Source organism: Bos taurus, chromosome 23 (genome assembly GCF_002263795.3).
Source record: "Bos taurus isolate L1 Dominette 01449 registration number 42190680 breed Hereford chromosome 23, ARS-UCD2.0, whole genome shotgun sequence".
In the NCBI taxonomy this organism is placed as follows: domain Eukaryota; kingdom Metazoa; phylum Chordata; class Mammalia; order Artiodactyla; family Bovidae; genus Bos; species Bos taurus.
The window spans coordinates 2,964,765-2,987,843 of NC_037350.1; positions in this window are offsets into that span (position 1 = coordinate 2,964,765).

Genomic DNA, 23,079 nt, shown 5'->3' on the forward strand with positions numbered 1-23,079 from the left:
AAACACAGCCACAGGTTGGAGAATGTGTAGCAAAGGAAGAAGAGCATTTTCAGGCTGAAATAGCAAGGAATCTCATGCTGGGTCTCACAGTGTGGTTCCTGAGTTGCAACACCTAGAAATTTGTTAAAAATGCCCATTCTGGGGGCTTCCCTGGAGGTCCAGTGGTAAAAAACCCACCTGCTAATGCAGGGGACATGGGTTCCATCCCTAGTCTGGGAAGATCCCACTTGCTGGAGCAACTAAGTCCTCGCGTCACAGCTGCTGAAGCCTGTGCACCCAGAGCCCGTGCTCAGCAGCAAGAGAAGTCACCTTAGTGAGAAGCTGGGGCACCACAAGAGAAGAGTAGCCCCCACGCTCTCTGAGTGCAGCAACGAAGACCCCGCACAGCCAAAAGAAATAAACACATCTTTAAAAAAGAAAAAGAGAGATGGAGGAAAATACCTTCTCTAATTGAAGAGTCCATGCTGATTTCCCTTAAAAAACAAATAAAATGCACATTCTAGGCTCCACCCCAGAGGGACAGAATCAGAAACTGAGGGCAAGGCTCAGAAATCAGTGTTTAGACAAGCCCTTGGAAAGATGCTGAGGTTTGCCAAAGTGTGATGGCCACTGGTCCCAAGGTGGCCGTGGGGAGGACTGAAGGGCAAATCAGCACCACCAGCTGACCATGACACCATCTTGTGAGTCACCTGGGAAGCTTAAATTCCAATATAAGCCAGGAAGTGCAGGGAGCATCATGAAGAAAATCTGCAGGGAGAGGAGATGGTCACAGCGGAAGGAGCTTCCAAAGGCAGCCTGAAGTGGACCCTCTGCCTGTCTATCCTCAGCTGTCCACGATGGAAACTCGGGGCCAGTTGGACTACTAACTATGTGTCAGTGCTTTATAAAACAGCCAAACTTCTAGTAACTACACGTAATTTGTAACGATTAACCCAGGTGCAATTATAAAACCAGCAGGCCAAGCTCCCGGTCCGCCAGTGCAGAAGGATGGGACATTAGCTTTTCAGATGAAACAGATAGAGCCACACAGACTGAAGACTGTTCAGCTTAGCCTCAGTCCAACAGCACATCAACAAGCCTGAGTACCTAAGAAACACTCAAGTTCATGGAGTGATTTATACTCAGAGATATAAGTTCCTCCTGAACCACCACTGGGATCACCCCCAATAGAACTAACTACGCCTCACGTTGCTTCGGCCCACAAGTTCCTTCATTGCTGTTTATGTCATTTGCATGTTGCTTCCTTAGGAAATTGAGGAGGGGTCCTGGAACGCAGACCGTGGAGATGGATGGGGTGGGGGCTGGCGCCTGCGGGGTGTATATAGCTGGACTCTATCCACTCCTTGTGCACGACACTGCTCTCAGCTGTCTCTGCTTCTGAGACCCCGCACTGCACACATTGGGAACTTCACCCTCTTTATCTTGTCTGAAACTCCCAATGTCTCCCTGCATTTACTGACCTATTTCAAATAACTATTAGCCAAATACATTTCTTTCCTTCAATAAAATATGTCTTCTTTCTGATCAAACAACCCCCAGTGGGGACTTCTCTGGGGGTCCAGTGGCTAAAACTCCCAATGCAGGGGGCCAGGGTTCCATTCCTGGTCAGGGAACTAGATCCCACCTGTCACAACTAAAAGAGATCCCACATACAGCAACTAAGGTCTGGAGCAGCCAGATGAATAAATATTAAAAAAAAAAAAAACCAAAATACAACCCCAGTGGACATGGCGGGAAGGTAGGATGGGGCACCCACAGTGAGGAACGTGGGGTCTGAGAACATCCGGAGCCTCACTGGGAATGTGTTCAAGGCGAGAGTTTGGAAATGTAGACAGACTTGGGTTCCAGAAGGAGATGAGCCAGGAATTAGCCGTGTGACCCCGGAAAATAGTGATAGCGTTACAGGTTACAAGATAATGCATATAAATGTGCAGGGTTCTCAGTAGAGGGGAACCTCAATAAATGGTAACGTGAGTTTGCCCTTCTTGTAGATAAACGACACCATCCCGTAGGCCAATTAAGAGACAATGCATAATACAGAACCAAGTGATAATTGAGTATTTGCTGCTTTTGATGAGCATAAAAATATTTCTGAGGAAGGAGATACTATGAAGTCTTCAAATAAGATTCAGTGAAAAATACAGTTGTCGAAGAAGAATTCCTAGTAGAAGATATGTCTTCTTTCTCAACGGGGAAGACAGGAAATTTTTAAAAGCTTAATTTTTTGGAGGACTTTTGGGTTTACAGCAAAACTGAAAGGCACAGAAATTTCCCATATATGCCTTGCCCCCACACATGCACAGCCTCTCTCATTATTAACATCACCCAGCAGAAGGATATACATGTTTTGTTTTTTTTTATGGAGGATGAACCTACATTGATAACATCATAATTACCCAAAGTTTGTAGTTTACTATTAACTCTTGCTGTTGTACGTTCTGGCTTTCCCTGGTGGCTCAGATGGTAAAAGAATTTGCCTGCAGTGCAGGAGACCCAAGAGACAAGTGTTCGATCCCTGGGTCAGGAAGATCCCCTGGAGAAGGGAATGGTAACCCACTCTGGTGTTCTTACCTGGAGGAGCCTGGACGGCTACTATCCATGGGGTTGCAAAGAGTCAGACATGACTGAGCGACTAAGCACACACGCACGTTGAACTTTCTACAAATTTGAACAAAACTGAAAGGCACATATCCATCATTAAAACATACAGAGTATTTTCACTGCCCTAAAAGCTGCCTGTGTTCTATCTATTCCTCTCTCCCCACTCCCACCCTGGCAGCCACTGATCTTTTTATCATCTTCACAGCTTTGCCTTGTCCAGAATTCTTTATAGTTGGATTTATACCATATACAACCTTTTCTAATTGGCTTCTTTCACTTAGTAATGTGCATTGAAGATTCCTTCATGTTTTTTCATGACTTGATAGCTGACTTATTTTCAGTGCTGAATAACATTTCCACGATCTGGATGAATCACACTCAGCTACTGAAGGAAGGTTGCCTCCCAGTTTGCCAAGTATAGATAAAGCTTCTATAAACAGCTACGTGCATGTTTTTGTGTGGACAAAAGTTTTCAGCACCTTTGGGTAAATATCAAGGGTAAATACCTAGCAATTGGTGGATCATATAGTAAAAATATGTTTGGTTTTTATAAGAAACTGCCAAATTGTCTTCCAATGGGGCTAGACCAATTTGCATTAACACCAGAATGTTCTGCATTTTGGCCCTTCTAATAGTGAGTTGTGGTATCTCACTGTTATTTTCATTTGTGTTTGCATTTCAGTGGTGATATACAATGTGAAGCTTTTCACATGCTTATTTGTCGTGTGTATGTCTTCTTTGGTGAGGTGTCTGTTAACGTCACTGGCCCATTTTCTAATTGGGTGGTTTGTTTTCTTATTGTCAATGTTTGAGTCCTTTTATATTTTGGATAACAATCTTTTATCAGATATGTCTTTTGCAAATCTTTTCTCCCAGTGTGTGGCTGAGTTTCTAATAGTCTTGACAGTTTCTTTCAAGAGCAGACATTTTTTACTGTAATGAAGTCCGATTTCTCATTTTTTTTCCTTTCATGGATTATGTCTTTGGTGTTGTATTTAAAAAAGTACCACTTTACCTAAGGTCATGTAGGTTTTCTCTTATATTTTCTTCTAGGAATCTGTTAATTTTGCATTTTACATTTATTTCTATGATCCATCTTGAACTAATGTTTGTAAAGCTTGTAAGGCAAGATATGGAATTTTAAATGCCGAAGATTAATGCTAAGCAACTGTCAAACAAGGTTAAAAGCTGTTTGATTGGATAGATTGTAGGAATTGGGAACCACAGAATAATTAGTAAGGAAAGGACTTAACTAAGAACCTCTTCTTAGAGGAGGTAAAGTTTAAAGGAAATGTTTAACTAGAATTTTTAGAAGAATGTTGACAAACTAGTGTAAATAACCTAGATTGTTCAGGCTCTAGAAAGCTGACAATATTTAAAATGAAGCTGGTGGGAAAGAAAAGGATTGGATGATTTTTCAACCATATGAAGAGCTATTATACAAAGTAGAAGTGGCTGCCTGAACAACACCCCTGGTATCTGCCCAGCTCCTTCCCCCTTCTGCGTCAATGGTTCCAATCCACAAAAATGACCACCACACCCATGTTTGAAGGACTTAACCACCCCCCTCCTTGGCCTCAGTTGATGGGACCAAAGGAAACATCTAATCCAAGCTAGGCATTCAGAGTCTCTCTTCTGGAAATTTGAACTTGGTCCAGCAGAAGAGTCGAAAGCTTAGTGGTGACTTACCCACTAAGCAGAAGTGACCACGAAATGACTGCTGGAGCAGAGCACCCCTGCCAACCCGCACTGGCCTGTGACCAGCGGGAAGCAACGTGCCTTGCGTTAGGCCCCCAGGACTCGGGGATGTTTGCCGCAGCATTTGCCCTGCTTGAGAATATAGTAAGCCAGACTGTCTCACCTTTAAATATTTCAAATCCTTCAAAAGCTTCTATTTGTTAATGAAAGTAAGATTTTTGAAAAGTCTAACATTTAGACGACTTGAAAGATGCATCAGAGGGAAAGGGAATTTGGGAACAGGGAAGAAACAGAAAATAAGATATGACTGAGAGGACGATTACAAAAAATAAATCAAAATAACTAACTGCATTAGTCATGTCTGTCTATAGCCTGTGTCTCTGATGCTTTGGCATCTGGCATCTTTCTGACCCTGGGGAGCCTGGCCCTTCCAGGGCTAACTAGTTTCTAGAGATGGAGAAGCCCAGGCAGTCAGCACCCCTGTGTAAACCGAGGCGTCCAGACCCCACAGGGTAACTACCTGCTCTTCACCTGCCCTTATCGCTCAAGGGCCAGGGACAGACAACTGGAGATGACCCCGGTGCCCCGTAGCCCACAGAAACCACTCCCATGCGTCACCCTAAGCCCGCCCCCACCCCACACCTTCCTCCCCTGGAGCCAGCACTAAGGCTCCCATCCTGTCCTCCCTTCCTCGCTCTGCCGCGACGCCCTGGTGCTTTTCCTCAGGGCCCACGCAGCCCAGCACGGCACATGCGCCCCTGCTCTCCTAACTGTGGAGAGCAACCTCTCTCTTCAATGGCAGTGCCCCGACCTGTGCATCCTCACAGTGCCTAAGTAATAATAAAATTTATCCTGAAACCCCAATCAGGTATGATGAGTGAGTAGGAAATCTGACCTTCACTCTCTCCACCTGCCCACTGTCGTTAGTGGTCACTCAGAATCTTGAACACACTCAGCTGTCTCCTGCCTCAGTCCTTCTTTTTGCTTGAAATTTTCTTTTTTAGCATTACTACAAGCAAAGCTAGTGAAGGTGATGGAATGCCAACTGAGGTATTTAAAATCCTAAAAGATGATGCTGTTAAAGTGCTGCACTCAATATGTCAGCAAATTTGGAAATCTCAGCAATGGCTACAGGACTGGAAAAGGTCAGTTTTCATTCCAACCCCAAGGAAGGGCAATGCCAAAGAATGTTCAAACTACTGTATAATTGCGCTCACTTCACATGCTAGCAAGTGAAAGTGTTAGTCATTCAGCTGTGTCTGACTCTTTGGACCCCATGGGCTATAACCCAACGGGCTCCTCTGTTCATGGAATTCTCTAGGCAAGAATACTGGAGTGGGTTGTCATTCTCTTCTCCAGGGGACCCTCCCAAAACAGGAATCAAACTCAGGTCTCCTGCATTGCAGGCAGATTCTTTACCATCTGAGCCACCAGGGAAGCACTACACGACTTGCTAGCAAAGTTATGCTCAAAATCCTTCAGGCTAGGCCTCAGCAGTATGTGAACTGAGAACTTTCAGATGTAAAAGTGGGGTTGTGGAAAAGGCAGAGGAACCAGAGTTCAAATTGCCAACATTTGTTGGATCATAGAAAAAGCAAGAGAGTTCCAGAAAAATGTCTACTTCTGCTTCATTGACTATGCTAAAGCCTTTGACTGTGTGGATCACAACAAACTATGGAAAATTCTTAGAGATGGGAGTAACACACCACCCTACCTGTCTCCCCAGAAACCTGTATGCAGGTCAAGAAGCAACATGTTCCAGATATGGAACAATGGACTGGTTCCAAATTGGGAAAGGGTGTATATTATCACCCTGCTTATTTAACTTCTCTGCAGAGTACATCATGTGAAATGTCAGGCTGGATGAAACACAAGCTGGAATCAAGATTTCTGGGAGAAATATCAACCTGAGACATGCAAATGATACCACTCTAATGGCAGAAAGCAAAGAGGAACTAAAGAGCCTCTTAATGAGGGTGAAAGAATAGAGTGAAAAGCTGGCTTGAAACTCAGCATTCAAATAACTATGATCATGGTATCCAGTCCCATCTCTTCATGGCAAATAGAAGAGGGAAAATTGGAAGCAGTGACAGATTTTTTTCCACTGGAATCCAAAATCACTCTGAATCATGACTCCAACAATGAAATTAAAAGACGCTTGCTCCTTGGAGGGAAAGCTATGACAAATCTAGACAGCATTTTAAAAAACAGAGGCATCACTTTACCAACAAAAGTCCCTATAGTCTAAGCTACGGTTTTTCCAGTCATCGTGTACAGTGTGAGAGCTGATCCACAAAGAAGGCCGAGCTCCAAAGAATTGATGCTTTCAAACTGTGATGCTGGAGAAGACTCTTGAGAGTTTCTTGAAGAGCAAGGAGACCAAACCAGTCCATCCTAAAGGAATCAACCCTGAATATTCATTGGAAGGACTGATGCTCAAGCTGAAGCTCCAATATTGTGGCCATCTGATGTGATGAGCCGACTCATTGGAAAAGATTCTGATTCTGGGAAAGATTGAAGGCAAAAGGATGAAGCAGAGGATGAGATGGGTAGATAGCATCTTCGACTCAATGGACATGAGTTTGAGCAAACTCCGGGAAACAGTGGAGGACAAAGAAGCCTAGTGTCCTGCAGCCCATGGGGTCACAGAGCGTCAGACATGACTTAGCAACTGAACAACAACCAATAGCTGATTGACAACGTTGTGTTAGTGTCAGGTAGAAAGCAAAGTGATCCAGTTATACATGTATCTACTCTTTTTCAGACTGATTTCCCATATAGGTTATCACAGAATACTGAGCGGACCTCCCTGTGCACAGAGGTCTTTGTGGTTATCTGCTTGGCCTTTTCTTACCCTCTCTCTTCACATGGCTAACTCTCTCCTGGCTGTCCTCCAGTGTCTGTTCACGTGTCACTTTCATAAAAGGCTTTCCTTGACTCCTCAAGCCTCATTATTGTTTTTCACAGTTCCCTGAACTTTTTCTGTCACAGTATTTACCATAAATCACTCTTGAAGCTGTGATTACAAATATCTGTAGCTATTAGTTTACTCACACTCAGTCTGTCCCCCTGGGTGGTTAGTGTCATGAAGTTAGAGTCACTCTTTTATACCGAGTCCCCAGCATCATACCTGACACTAGCCTAGCAAATACTCCATAAATACTTGCTGAGGGGATGAATGAATTCCCAGACTTCTAACCTGAAACCCTGGAGAAATGACACACACTATCTGAGCCAGTATTCACATGTTGAAGAAATAGCAATATTTGTAGAATCAAATAATTAAAGGCTTAGGGAATAAGAGTGAGTGAGTCAGGGAAGGTCGGTGGTCAGGTGCCATGTCCAGGGCACAAGAGCAGTCAGCTCCTTCCTTTGTCTCCTGGGATTGTGCCCCAAACTGGCAGGCGAACCGCCTGCCACCATGATACTCCCACTGAAAGAAGAAAGATGGCTTTTTGATACTGATCTTCCTAAATCCAAGAAGGCCAAAAACTAGTCCAGGCAGGATGGAGTGACCTTAGGCGCTTCAGGCCTGTAGGTGAGCAACTCTCCCCCTTGGCAATGACCAAGACTCCACGTTAAAGCCTCTCCTGGTTCAGGCTGTCAAGCTCAGGGCACCAGCTCGTGGGTCTCCACAGCCTGTGGGCTCCCAGGCTTTGACCAGCACTTTGACCTGAAAGTCCGTTCCCTCTCACTAGAGAGCCTGTGTCCCCTCTTAGGAAGCCTCACCCTGCTGTGACCAGGGAGACTGGGGCTAGTCTTACTCCCAATATCCAATTACAAAAGGACTTCTTTCTTCCACAGCTGGCCTATTTTTCATAATAGAGAAAACCTGCTCAGCAAATATGTGGGCAAAATATGCTCTTTGCAGAAGCAAAGGAGGAAAGAAAAAGCTAGTTTAGATTTTCCTAGAATATTTCACGTCTTATAAAATGTTCGCTGAAATCAGCATGTCACATCCCAGATGCAATTATTTTTGGAGAACAGTTTTTACAAATTTGTAGCGTCATAGTCCAGTCTTTCAAATTGACATTTTTTCATAACTGTCCTCTGCATGCTTGCATGCTTAGTCGTTCAGTCATGCCTGACTCTTAGTGACCCGTGGTCTGTAGCCCACCAGGCTCCTCTGTACATGGGATTGTTCAGGAAAGAATACTGGAGTGGGTTGCCATTTTCCTCCTCCGGGGGATCTTTCCAATGTAGGAATCAAACCCATGTCTCCTGTGTCTCCTGCATTGCAGATGGATTCTATATCCACTGAGCCATTGGGTAAGCCTCAACTGTCCTCTGATCATTGTTCAAAGGGAACTGAGTCATTTCCCCAGTATATTAACGTGGCTTCAATAATGTGGAGAAGGGGAATGGCAGAATAGATCTACAGAAATAACATGCTGAGAAAGTTGACACAGTGCCAGTCAGTGAATGTTGGTGTTTTGAAGTAACAACTACTTAAAGGGATGAAGAGATACCACTAGCCCCACTGTCAGGCACCATCTAAACATCGCACTCTCTCTCAGATGGCTGTCAAATGAGAGTGGAAGGCTCACAAAGCTGAACCTAAAATTCTTAGCTAAGGACAATTAGGTAAGTTAATACGTGTGATTTATCTCTCTCCATGGAGAGCAAAATGAATTTGAAAATCTCTTTGTAACCCAGAGAGTTGGCTCAGGTTCAAACTGCTCCCACCATCTGTTCCCAGTATTAATTTGCCGAGTGACCTGCTGCTGTGTGTTCCCAGCCAGCTCTGCAGTCACAAGTCAAAGTCATGTGGATCTACATTTGGACACATTTGGTCAAAGCCGGTGACATACATGTTATATGATTTGGTTATGCCACTCAACAAGATTCTATATAATCCAAGATTTTATGTATATTCCTCACATGAAAGGTATGGTCTCATTCTGACCATTGGCATCTGTAATAGATTCAATTCTTTTTTTGGTTAAATTCAAAATTCCCAAGCAAAGTTGAGTGGCATGCTGTGTTGACTAGTGTTACTGCACCTCCGGTCTTTTCTTTAAACTCACTATTCTCTAAGGATTTCAGAAATGATCTCATCACACTCACTAGCTAGGGGTACAAATACATCCAGAGAGAGCGTTTTTTGGTTTGTTTGTTTTTTAAAGCTTAAATAGAGGTTTCCCTTGCTAGAGTAAATCCTTTGAGTTATACAGAAATCTGTTGCCAGAGGTTTCTAGGCCATGTCAAGAGAAAAACCCCAAGATTCTTTAAATTACCACTTGAAAATTTTAGGATCCTAAATTATATATATATATATATATATATATATATATATGTTTTTGAGTCCTCCCCATCAAATTCATATATTGAGCCCTAACCCCAATATGGTGGTAATAGGAGGTGGGGCTTTTGGAAAGTGATTAGGTATAGCTGAGGTCATGAGGGTGGAACCCCCAGGATTGTATTTGTGACCTTGTATGAGGAAAAAGGGACATCAGTGAAGAAACACCATGTGAAGATACTGTGCAACCAGTCAAGAAGAGAGCCTTCCCCAAGAACCAAATCAGACAGGACCTTGATCTTAGACTTTCCAGCCTCTAAAACTGTTGAGAAATAAATATCCGCTGTTCAAGCCAAATAAAAAATATATATATAGTTGATTTATAATGCTGTGTTAATTTCTGCTATACAGCAGTGATTCGGTTATACATATACAGACATTCCTTGTCATATTCTTTTCTGTTATGGTTTATCACAGAATATTGAATGGTTCCTTAATGTGACGCTGTAGGACTTTGCTGTTTATCTGTTCTGTATATAACAACATCTGCTGAACCCGCCTCCCACTCTCCCTCCCCCACCGCTTGGCAACCACCAGTCTGCTCTCTCTGTCTGCGAGTCTGTTTGGTAGATAAGTTCATTTGTTTCATACTTTAGATGCCACATCTAAACCACATTTTAAGACATAATTTTGGTAGCCCTGTGAAACACTTTCTCACACAGACCACATAGAGAGAATTTCTGTTTTGTCTGCAGCAGGAGCAAATGTGAATTTATGCCATTTCAGTCATTTTTGCTATTTATCATTGGTTTCCTCGACATTTATCTGGTGCTCAAAATATACCAGAAATAATTTTGCCCTGAATAAGTCTCAATTATAACTTTGTCATTTATTTCACAACACTTTTTCTCTTCCTTCAAAGTTATTCACTGATGGGGAATTATTAAGCATTTTTCAAATTCCTAACACTAGGTGTGGTATGAAACAGAGCCTTGAAATTTGACAAGCCCTAAAACTCATTACAATACATTAAGGGCAGAGAAGACTTCCACCCTCAACCAGCATCACCTCTGGATGTAAGGCTAGTTTCCCAGCAAAGTGGGAGAGATTGTGGATACCCTGGCTCCATGCGATCAAGGAATTATGTCCAGAGATGTCAGCCAGACAGGCAGGAGCACGTGAGGACAGCAGTGGCCGAAGCTAGCAGGGGAGGGGATTGCAGGAGTGCTCCCTTGGTAGGCATCTGCCCAGCGTAACAGAGCAGCACCCTGGGGGGGCTTCCCAGAGCAGAACATCCCCCCCACACACACAGCCCACCTCTTGTCTGTAGAAAAACGTTTGCCTCCAAATTCCAAAGAATGAATTTAATCAGAAAAGTGAGAAAATGCAGAAAGGAAAACAAATAAGACAAAATAATAATAGTTTAGCCATTAAACAAAATCAAGGACCTTTCATTTCTCCTCAGGGCTTCCCAGGCAGCACAGTGGTGAAGAATCTGCCTGCCAATTCAGGAGGCAAGAGATGCGGGTTTGATCCTTGGATTGGGAAGATCCCCTGGAATAGGAAATGGAAACCCACTCCAGTATTCTTGCTGGAAAATCCCATGGACAGAGGAGCCTGGGGGGCTACAGTCCATGGGGTCACAAAGAGTGGGACACAATTGAGCAATAGCACCCATGCACTGCACGCAACGGCTGTAGATAATATTCTGAGCCGTATGCTTGAGCTGTTTTGCAGATACTGAAACCCCATCAAGTGGGAGATGTTAACAGCATGCTGCTCACAAGCACATAGACCCTCAGGCTGGTTGGAACCAAAAGGTTGATGCTGTTGACACCCAATTACCACGCCACCAACCAATCAGAAGAATGTCCACGAGTTGACCACACACCCAAACCTTCCTCCTCACCTCCTCATCTTTAAAAACCTTTCCCTGAAAGCCTCCAGGGAGTTCGGGCCTTTTGAATACTCAAGCTGCCAGAACTTCTTGCATGGGACCTGCAGTAAACACTTTCTTTCACCAAGATCTGCTGTCCGTGGACTGGCTTCACGCATATGAGTGAGCAGACCCCCGCCGGGCGGTGACCCCGGCACTCCCGAGGTAGTGAGCGCCCCCCAGCCTCTCCTCCCCATCCTCCCAGCACAGGCTCGATCCACAGAACAGGCTGAGTAGACGAACACCACTGCATCAGGCTTCACTGCGCTCCTGGTCTCTGAGCTGCTGCAACCCTGCCCTGCCTTCAGCTCCTGCCCTATTGCCAGAACAAGCATCACTTAGGTGGGCAAGTTGTTGGTAGGATCTGAGCCAGAAGAGGAAGGAGTGGCTGCTTTTTCCTCCCTGGTGAAGCATGTCTCAGCTGTATCTAATGAGCATCCCAGGACACCCAGGCACAGCGAAGGTAGAATGGTATTATCTCAAGTTTCACAGACATTTTTTCTTTTGGCCTCTGGAGGAAAGAAAATCTATGATTTCCTACTGTTTGTCACTTGAAGAAGTAAGTTATACAGGAATAGAAGAAATAGATGCCTTCGGAATAGAGACCAAGAAAACTTAGGCTGAAATACACCTCTAGGCCCAAGACGGAGCAGCTCCTGCCAAAGGCCAGGTCAGCAAATCAAAACTTCAATAACTTTCTCTGTCCCATGGACAGAGGAGCTGGCAGGCTACAATCCGTACGGTCACAAAGAGTCGGACAAGACTGAGTGACTAACACTATATGCTATAAGGATAAATAGACTTACAAGTTGTTTGAGCCCTCGGAGCTCTGAGGTCCCAGCAGCTGTGCTAACCCAGGAACCTGGGCCACAGTCTCTCAGAGCTAGAGGAGGAGAATCCAGGCAATAATGTGCAAAACTGAAACCATGGAGAGTAGGACTGAGGGGTGGAAACGGAGCTTTCTTGCGATTTCTGGAGCTTACTTGGCTAACTGGTTACCAGGCCCAGGCAAAGTGAGCTTACAGGTGCGCTTTCAGAGAGGACCGATACAGCAGTCTGTAACAGGAGGTCAGCAGACTGGGCCTCGTGTGTGAGACTCGGGCTGTGCTCTCAGAAGGACTCACATGGTCTTGAAATCATTAATAATTTCCCCTTGAGCTTGTGCTTTGTGAGGTGTGAGGGCGCCCTGCACAGGCACTGAGCGCAGACAGGCAGGGTGCCTGCGTGCACAGGCGGGCTCAGGCCAGGAGCAAGGCCTGCGCAGGAAGCCAAGCCACCCAGCGCTGGGTGACCTGGCGGGCACCTGCGTGCCTCGGGGCAGGCAGCCGAGGGTGTGTGGGGTCCCAAGGTGATCGGAGACTGGCCCGGCAAAGGCTGGAGCAGCAGGGAGCGAGGAGGGCCTCCACTAGGGACATGCTGGGAGGACCACTGCCCGTCCATCCTCAGTGGGTCCCGGGGCGCTGCATCTGAACAGACATCTTATCAGCTCAGTGAGGCAGGAAATGCCCGAGCTCAGGCTGTAAACTCAGTAAATTTTGTCTTGGTAAACTTTTATTTTGTAGTGTATTACAAAATAAAGGAAATTATTATGCAATAAAAATATAGACTTAATAGACACTGCATTAAGCATTTTTAAGGGAGTTATTTCAATTCTTCAAGGAGTTTGGAATCTTTGGTTTTGAAAACTGCTGCAGGCTTACAAATAGAAATTAAGTGCAAAGATTGTTCTATTCAGTGGTAAAGAATGCTATTGGATTCACCAGAAAGTTTGCTTGGGTTTTTCTGTAAGACATTATGGAAAAACCAGAATGAAGTTTTTGGCCAACCCAATGGCTTTGAATGAATGAATTATTAAGAAGGAAGATAACTTTAAAATTGCTTTTTTCCTTGAAATTGAAGATACAACAATGCATGTATAAATGGGTCTACTGAATTTTATGAAAATCATGAAGCCATTTTAGGTTCTTATAAGACCTCCACAGTTAAAGGAAATGTCAGAAGAAACATCAAAATGCCATCGTATGGAATACCATGGAGCCATGAAAATGAATGAAATAATGCCATCTGCAGCAACATGGACCTAGAGATTATCACACTAAGTCAAATAAGTCAGAAAGAGAAAGACAGATGTCATGTGATATCATTTATTGGTGGAAACTAAAATATGACACAGATGAACATATCTCCAAAATAGAAACACACTCACAGACATAGAGAACAGACCTGCGGTTGCCGAGAGGGAGGGAGGGGGGCTGGACTCGGAGTTTGGGATGAGCAGATGCAAACTGTCACATGTAGGACAGATAGACAAGGTCCTGCTGCACAGCACAGGGAACCATATTCAGTACCCTGTGATAAACCATAATGAAAAGAATATGAAAAAGAATATATATATATGTATATCTGAGTCACTTTACTGTACAACAGAAACACAACATTTTAAATCAACTATATTTTAATAAAAAAAATTTAATGTCATTATATACACTTTCACTGAAAATTAAATTTCCACTCGGGCTTACACGAAACATATTGGTATGAAGAATTAAATCTTTCTAGAAAAATTGTTCCACAAGAAGCATGAGATTTACATGTGTCACAATTTCTATTTCAAAATAATTAATCAGAAACATATCACAACCTTGTCACAGCTTGTAAAATACTCATAAGAGCTTCAGTAACAGCTGCATCAGCAGACCTCAAAAATTTTAACTATAAAACAATCATGTGTGGTCTTGTATTTGCCAAGCGTGACTCATACTACTTTCTGTTATATCAGTTGAAAACGAAGTTGCTAAAAGTGTAAATTTGATGACCTAATAAATTAATTTGCAGAAATCCAATATAGAAGTCTTATGATCATTCAAGATATTATATTATCATGTTATTATTTATTGTAGTAATGAAAATTATGACATCAAAGACATTAATTTTCAGTTTGAAAGTTATGTTGTTACTTAGGTGTCACTATTTCCCAGCTCATCTTTAGTAATAAAGACATTAAGAAAAAGCATTACATTTTAGCTCCTTTAGTGACACTTTACCCCTACTTTTTGAACAAGGGGCTCCACAGTCTTACTTTGCACTGGTCCCTTCCGATCATATAGCCAGCCTGAAGATAGGATTAAACCAAAGAACTGGCTGTCTAACAATTTGCTTTTCTATATCACCCCAGAACTATGGGAGTAAATTTTTTTCTTTTGAAAAGAGGTGGAACAGGAAAGCTTTCACAGTGTCTGTTAAGTTACATCATAAGAACCTGCTCTGATTATTCATGAATTATTCCTAGTGACCTTATTCATATGTACGGTTAAAAAAGAAAACAAACTAATATTCAAAATATGGAAGAATAATTCATTGAGATAATTATGCTTAGGTTTCATCAGCCATTGTCACATTTAACTATTTTTATCCAAGAGTTTACTGAATGTCACCATGTCAAAGGCATGTGAAGTACAAAGAAAGATTTCTTGTTTTGCTTTTGTTTATTTCAGGGGTATTTTGTTTGCCACACGGTGCAGCATGCAGTATCTTAGTTCCCCAGTCAGGGATCAAACCTGTGTCCCCCTGTGTTGGAAACCAGACTCCTAACCATTGGACAAACAGGGAAGTCCCCAAAGTATAAAAAGTATTTAAAAGGATGTGGAGTTCAGGCTTTAGGATATGGCTTTGAGGCAGGAGACAGATGGACTCCAAGTTCAGTTCAGTTCAGTTCAGTCGCTCAGTCATGTCCAACTCTTTGCGACCCCATGAATCGCAGCACGCCAGGCCTCCCTGTCCATCACCAACTCCCGGAGTTCACTCAGACTCATGTCCATCGAGTCAGTGATGCCATCCAGCCATCTCATCCTCTGTCGTCCCCTTCTCCTCCTGCCCCCAATCCCTCCCAGCATCAGAGTCTTTTCCAATGAGTCAACTCTTCGCATGAGGTGGCCAAAGTACTGGAATTTCAGCTTTAGCATCAGTCCTTCCAAAGAAATCCCAGGGCTGATCTCCTTCAGAATGGACTGGTTGGATCTCCTTGCAGTCCAAGGGACTCTCAAGAGTCTTCTCCAACACCACAGTTCAAAAGCATCAATTCTTCGGTGCACAACTTTCTTCACAGTCCAACTCTCACATCCATACATGACCACAGGAAAAACCATAGCCTTGACTAGACGGACCTTTGTTGGCAAAGTAATGTCTCTGCTTTTGAACATGCTATCTAGGTTGGTCATAACCTTCCTTCCAAGGAGTAAGTGTCTTCTAATTTCATGGCTGCAGTCACCATCTGCAGTGACCTTGGAGCACAAAAAAAAAAAGTCTGACACAGTTTCCACTGTTTCCCCATCTCTTTCCCACCAAGTGATGGGACCAGATGCCATGATCTTCGTTTTCTGAATGTTGAGCTTTAAGCCAACTTTTTCACTCTCCTCTTTCACTTTCATCAAGAGGCTTTTGAGTTCCTCTTCACTTTCTGCCATAAGGGTGGTGTCATCTGCATATCTGAAGTTCCTGATATTTCTCCTGGCAATCTTGATTCCAGCTTGTGCTTCTTCCAGCCCAGTGTTTCTCATGATGTACTCTGCATATAAGTTAAATAAGCAGGGTGACAATATACAGCCTTGATGTACTCCTTTTCCTATTTGGAACCAGTCTATTGTTCTATGTCCCGTTCTAACTGTTGCTTCCTGACCTGAATATAGGTTTCTCAAGAGGCAGGTCAGGTGCTCTGGTATTCCCATCTCTTGAAGAATTTTCCACAGTTTATTGTGATCCACACAGTCAAAGGCTTTGGCATAGTCAATAAAGCAGAAATAGATGTTTTTCTGGAACTCTCTTGCTTTTTTGATGATCCAGCTGATTTTGGCAATTTGATCTCTGATTTCTCTGCCTTTTCTAAAACCAGCTTGAACATCTGGAAATTCACAATTCATATACTGCTGAAGCCTGGCTTGGAGAATTTTGAGCATTACTTTACTAGCATGTGAGATGACTATAACCGTGCAGTAGTTTGAGCATTCTTTGGCATTGCCTTTCTTTGGGATTGGAATGAAAACTGACCTTTTCCAGTCCTGTGGCCACTGCTGAGTTTTCCAAATTTGCTGGCATATTGAGTGCAACACTTTCACAGCATCATCTTTCAGGATTTGAAAGAGCTCAACTGGAATGCCATCACCTCCACTAGCTTTGTTCGTAGTGATGCTTTCTAAGGCCCACTTGACTTCTCATTCCAGGATGTCTGGTTCTAGTTAAGTGATCATACCATCGTGATTATCTTGGTCATGAAGATCTTTTTTGTACAGTTCTTCTGTGTATTCTTGCCACCTCTTCTTAATATCTTCTGCTTCTGTTAGGTCCATACCATTTCTCTCCTTTATCGAGCCCATCTTTGCATGAAATGTTCCTTTGGTATCTCTGATTTTCTTGAAGAGATCTCTAGTCTTTCCTATTCTGTTGTTTTCCTCTATTTCTTTGCATTGATCGCCGAGGAGGGCTTTCTTATCTCTTCTTGCTATTCTTTGGAACTCTGCATTCAGATGCTTATATCTTTCCTTTTCTCCTTTGCTTTTTGCTTCTCTTCTTTTCACGGCTATTTGTAAGGCCTCCCCAGACAGCCATTTTGCTTTTTTGCATTTCTTTTCCATGGGGATGGTCTTGATCCCTGTCTCCTGTACAATGTCACGAACCTCCGTCCATAGTTCATCAGGCACTCTATCTATCAGATCTAGTCCCTTAAATCTATTTCTCACTTCCACTGAATAATCATAAGGGATTTGATTTAGGTCATACCTGAATGGTCTAGTGGTTTTCCCTACTTTCTTCAATTTCAGTCTGAATTTGGCAATAAGTAGTTTATGATCTGAGCCACAGTCAGCTTCTGGTCTTGTTTTTGTTGACTGTATAGAGCTTCTCCATCTTTGGCTGCAAAGAATATAATCAATCTGATTTTGATGTTGACCATCTGTGATGTCCATGTGTAGAGTCTTCTCTTGTGTTGTTGGAAGAGGGTGTTTGCTATGACCAGTGCATTCTCTTGGCAAAACTCTATTAGCCTTTGCCCTACTTCATTCCATATTCCAAGGTCAAATTTGCCTGTTACTCCAGGTGTTTCTTGACTTCCTACTTTTGCATTCCAGTCCCCTATAATGAAAAGGACATCTTTTTGGGGTGTTAGTTCTAAAAGGTCTTGTAGGTCTTCATAGAACCGTTCAACTTCAGCTTCTTCAGTGTTACTGGTTGGGGCATAGACTTGGATTACTGTGATGTTGAATGGTTTGCCTTGGAAAGTACAACTAGCCTGCTGTTTGCATTTCCTAAGACGCGCGGGCTGCAGGTAAGGCGTCTGCACTCTGCCTCCTGATCTCCAGTGTGGAAGTAACAACGGAAACGGTAAATAGCCAGGCTTTGTCACCTGTGGACACTTCAAGGTAACAGTCATGACGAGAAGAGAGGAGTTGCACCTTGTTTGAATAAACGATTAAGGGATCTCTACTTCCTCCCTTCCTTGGGGCAGGGAGACACTACACGCTCCTTGGGGATCAAAAGCCAGAGGACAATGCCAGGCCATAATGAGTTTTGCTTCTTTCCTCCCGGGGGCCTTTGTGTTGAAATCCGTCTTGGCTGAGGATACTCAGAAACAGCATAGGGCTTTGTTCCATGTGGCTGTTCACAAAAACAAAGAGGGAGGTGCCATGTTATACAAGGATCCGTTTCCTTTGCAAAGAATCTCTCTCTCTCTTTTAAAGTCATGAAGAGCTAGCGGTGAGACACAATAATCTGTGACACTATCTGTGCGTCTAGGCTGTGCGCACCCAGGGGAGGGTCCAGAGACAAATCAGCCAGGGGGGCAAAGCAAGATGATTGGCCAGAGAGAAGACAAAGACCCAGAAAACTGCCCCCATAACAGATTTAAACTTCCCAAAGGCACGACTCTCGGGACTCTCGCAGAGTTCGCCCGTGCATCTTTCTCCATGTACTCTGCTTTCCCAATAAATGTTTTACTTTTCTCTTTACCTTTCACCTTCTGGTCAGAATTCTTTCTTGTCAACGTAGTCAAGGTCTGGAGGACTTAGGCCCTAGCCACTGAACTCTGTCATAGATGGTTAGGACTCCTGGTCAGGGAACTAACATCCTGCTTCACACTCTTTGAGACCCTATGGACCGCAGCACGCCAGGCTTCCCTGTCCTTCACTATCTCCTGAAGTTTGCTCAGATTTATGTCCATTGAGTTGGTGATGCTATTTAGCCATCTCATCAACTGTCCTCTTCTCCTCCTGCCTTCAGTCTTTCCCAGCATCAGGGTCTTTTCTAGGGAGTCAGCTCTTCACATCAGGTGGCCAAAGTATTGGAGCTTCAGCTTCAGCATCAGTCCTTCCAATGAACATTCAGGACTGATTACCTTTAGTTTGGTTTCTTTTGGTTTGATCTCCTTACTCCAAAGGACTCTCAAGAGTCTTCTCCAGCCCTACAGTTCGAAGGCATCAGTTCTTCAGTGCTCAGCCTTCTTTATGGTCCAACTCTCACATCCATACATGACTACTAGAAAAACGGTAGCTTTGACCATATGGACCTTTGTCGACAAAATGATGCCTTTGGTTTTTAATATGCTGTCTAGATTTGTCATAGCTTACCTTCCAAGGAGCAAGCATCTTTTCATTTCATGGGTGCAGTCACCATCTTCAGTGATTTTAAAGCCCAAGAAAATAAAGTCTCTCACTGTTTCCACTTTCCCCCATCTATGTGGCATGAAGTGATGGGACCAGATGCCATGATCTTAGGTTTTTTTAAAGTTGAGTTTTTAAGCCAGCTTTTTCACTCTCCTTTGAGTCCTCTTAGACAAATACTTCAGTGGTTTTTGTGTATTAAAGGAAAAAGAAAAAAAAGACAAAGTACTTCCTTACCTTTTCACACTAAACAAGAAGAAAAATCTATTTAAACGGTGTCATTTCCCCTCAAACTCCTGCCATGATGTTCAGAGATCATCCCTCAGTATCACCCTCCTGCCTAGAAAAGTGCACTCTTAATTGAATGTTTTGTATCATTGGTGAATAGAGTTCAGCTTTGTGTTGCAAGATAAAGGGGGAAATGTCACACAAAGCAACATCATTCCCCAGGTTACTGAGAAGAGCTCCCGTTGATCCTAGTGTGTCCCCGATGCCCTGTGGATGAGGCCTCGGGCTGTCAGCGTCTGCAGGTGCCTTCGAGGCAGGACACTGCTGCGGGGCCTCTGCTGCTCCGAGTGAAGGTCCTACTGAGGTACTGACCCTAGTCAAGAGAGTAATCAGGGGTCAGTTCTCTTTTCACCAACATTTCCTCCTCATGAAGCCTTCTTCAAGTGACTTCAGGCTCTTGAGATGTGAGTCCAGGACGGTGGTTTCCTTTACGTGTTCTTTCTCTTGTCCCCAAGAACAGGACTCATTCTCCACTTCTCTATCCAGACACGTTCCTGAGCTCACCTTGCCCAGTTCCGTGACTTTAGCCTCCTCACCGTGATGACTCGTTTCTCACTCTCCATCTCTCCCCTGAACTCCAGACCCACATACCCAGCTGTCTATTCAGTGACTATTCAGGGCTTCCCTGGTGGCTCAGATGGTAAAGAATCCACCCGCAATGCAGGAGACCTGGGTTCGATCCCTGGGTAGAGAAGATCCCCTGGAGGAGGGCATGGCAACCAACTCCAGTATTCTTGCCTGGAGAATCCCATGGACAGGGGAGCCTGGTGGGCTGCAGTCCATGGGGTTGCAAAGAGTCAGACACAACTGAGCAACTAAGCACATGGCACATGCAGTGACTCAACTTGAATTTCCAATAGAAACCTCCAGCCTAACACATGCACATACATGTTCTGCCGGTTCTCCTCTGTGTGGTGGGAGCCCCTGCCCTTTACAAGGTAGAGCCCCTTCCACTACAGAAGCTGAAAGTGCTGGGTTCCACTTTCCCAGCCTCTCACTGCTGGAACGCAAGCATGTGAACGAGGCTCTGCCAACCACATCCACCTGCGCCAGACTCTGAAGCCACAGCTATGCACATGGAGAGACCATGTCCACACGGGATCCTTTCCAGGGACACGCTGTGGCAGCATTGGCCACAGCTGGTCAGGACGCTAACATGAGCAACAGCAGCAGTGCTGAAGCTGCATTCGGTTCCGGGTCCTGATGAGATCAGCCGTGGGGATTGCAGTGTCTGCCTGGAAGGGAGAGTGTATCTTCACAACACCCATTTCTGAACACGATTTAGGGATTGGTTTCTGGCTTTGTAGACTTGAGGCCTTGCTTCCTCATCCTCCCAGAGATTCTCAGAACTACTTAATGTTCATTTAATGAATTATTTTTCTTAAAGTATCTGTTGCTTGCAGCTAGGAGTCCTGACTTCTAAAATATCTAAACTCAAGACAATCCTCAAGGTAACAACTTCTTTTCCATTAATATTGCTAAGAAATTTAAAACAGTTACAAGAAACAAGTCCAGTTAACCAGTTGTAACTAACCCAGCAGACATGGTGCTAGGAATCCTAAAACATAAGGAAGTCCAGGCTCTGGTTATAAATTAGCATGCTTATGATAGATTTTAAACAATGACTTCATTACAGGCTTCTTTTTCTTATATTTTTTAAACTTTATTTTTAATTGGAGGATAATTGCTTTACAATATTGTGTTGGTTTCTGCAGTACAAGAGCATAAATCAGCCCTAAGTATACATATATTCTTTCCCTCTTGAACCTCCCTCCCACCCGCTTCCCATCCCATCCGTCTGGGTCGTCACAGAGTACAGAGCTGAGCTCCCTGTGTGCAAGCTTCTATTAAAGAAAAAACTCCTATGTTATACTGAAATTACGATATGATGTGATGACATGTTATATTCAAGCAGTTATTCATGAACACTGCTATAGCCGAGAGCAAGTAACCCTGTACAGCTGCTGTACCTCAATGCATGAGGAAGGAATTCTGGCTGGTCGTCTGGGTGAATTTAATTTACCTTCCAGTAAGTTCCTCAACAGAGATGCTAAGGAGTAGGTCAGAGTGGTCTCGGCCAGGTCGTATTTGCGGAAAGTTTATTCCACAATTGCTTTTCTGTTTTCACAAACTTACTTCTCAGTATTTACAAGATCTGGGCTGAATACGATTTTGGATTTTTACCAACTTGTTTCTCACACTAAAGCTGACTCATGGTGTCCTCAGGGTGAGCTCTTTGCAGGGCTCCAGGAGACCTCTGGCTGCAAGATTCCCATAGGACGTGTGAGATGTGAGGTCCAGTTCTGGTTTGTCATCCCTGCCTGCAGCCTCTCCTGACGGTAACTGGCAGCTGCAGCCCACTCACCGATGAGCCACCCTCCGGTGGCGGGCTGGGGGTGGGGTGGGGGCAGGGTACCCTCGAGATGGCGGCAGCCCAGCCCCCTTCAGCATTGTTCACCGCATCTGCTGGAAAACGATGAATCCTTTCAACACCAAAGCACAGGTGCGCAGGTTGCATCTGCCCTTCCTTCTCTCCTCCCCAAAAGGCACCCTCCACTGCCCTCTCCTCATTCAGCCGGCACAGTGCACACAGCAGTACCGCCCTCCCTGTGGGTACCCTCCACCTTTCTGAACCGTTTTGTGAGCACTCCCACAGCCTGGTTTAGAGCGGGGGACGCAGGGTCTCCCCCATCACGGAATAGTTCCCCTCTCACCGTGAAGCTCGCTCTCACCAGTGCTCGGTGCTCGTCTTGACTCCTCAGCCGCTCAGTCCCCTCCTCCTCCCCAGCCTTCTGCTCAGATGGGCTGGAGGGAAGTGAGGTAAGGCGTTGTCTTTGAGCCAATGCCTAGGAAGCCCAGAGGGCCCATATATCACAATATATCATAATTGTGATACATTTCATATATGATATGAAACATAATTTCATAATTCATTTATGAAGACTGTGGAAGTTTCTTCAGGGGGTGGGGTCCTTGGCATCTTTCATCATAGTCAGTGATCCTGGAGAAACTTGCATCGTCCCATTCATCACCCCTGTGATGTTCTTTCACTGAAGTGCCCCAACCACAAGTTGACTATGCTTGAGGGCAAACATGCTTTTTGGCAACAAAATCCAAAGTCACCATGGGACAATTTTAGTGGTAGAATCTATGTGTTTGCTTCCATTGCAGTGACTTCTGTTGAGGTAAAATGACCTTTATAATTAGAATGTATTCTTTTAAAAAAAAATATTTAGTTTTAGTTGTGGTGCGCAGGATCTTCAATCAATGTTGGGGTGTGCAGATCTTTCAGTTGTGACATGCAAACTCCTAATTGCAGTATGTGGGATCTTGTTCCCCAGCCAGGGATGGAACCTGGGCCCTCTGCATTGAAAGCGCAGAGTCTTAGCCACTGGACAACCAGGGATTATGTATAGTATGTATTCAATAGTATGTATTCTTATTGATTCATTCGATAACCATTTGTGGAAAATCTACCCCTAACCAGGCACACTGCCAAACACTGGGTTACAATGCTGAGCCAAAAATAGATGAGGTGCTTCTCTTTAGGCAACTTACAGTCTAGGGGGTGAGAATAATGAAATAAAAGAATCACACAAATATGTGTAAAATTCAAACTTAATAAACTTGTGGAAGAAAAGACTATAACTAAGAGGAGTGGGGAAGCA